The sequence below is a fragment of the Arachis ipaensis genome, chromosome B07 (assembly GCF_000816755.2).
Source record: "Arachis ipaensis cultivar K30076 chromosome B07, Araip1.1, whole genome shotgun sequence".
NCBI classification, from domain to species: Eukaryota; Viridiplantae; Streptophyta; class Magnoliopsida; order Fabales; family Fabaceae; genus Arachis; species Arachis ipaensis.
Genome location: NC_029791.2, coordinates 117,684,978 through 117,685,434, shown reverse-complemented (window position 1 = coordinate 117,685,434; position 457 = coordinate 117,684,978).

Sequence of the window (457 nt, the reverse complement as noted above, 5' to 3'; positions counted from 1 at the left end):
TGAAAGATATAAAAAAATATACAAAAAAATAATATATATAATATTTTTCTTTAATTATGTATTACTCCATTAGAATAATAATAATAATAAAAGATATGGTGGAATTTGTGACGTTTCTCACATGGCATATATACATCAAAATCAAATTGCTTCCAAGTTGAGGAGAGGAATAGAATGGTATATATGGAGGTACCTAATAATGTTATGGTGAAGCAAGTGGTGGTGAGTTGAAATTCCCTAAACAGAATCCAACATGAGAGCATGGGGGCTACATATATGTAGTGCCCAAAATGCATACAAAGTTTTGGTGAAATATTTAGGTAATTAGGTTATTGCAATCTTGCGTGCGGGTCTTGCTACTTGCTAAACATTACAATAAAAAATTTGGACCTAAAGAAGATGATATTTTTGGATGTGTCATGCATCATTCTTCTTGTAAATTTAACACATCTAATAA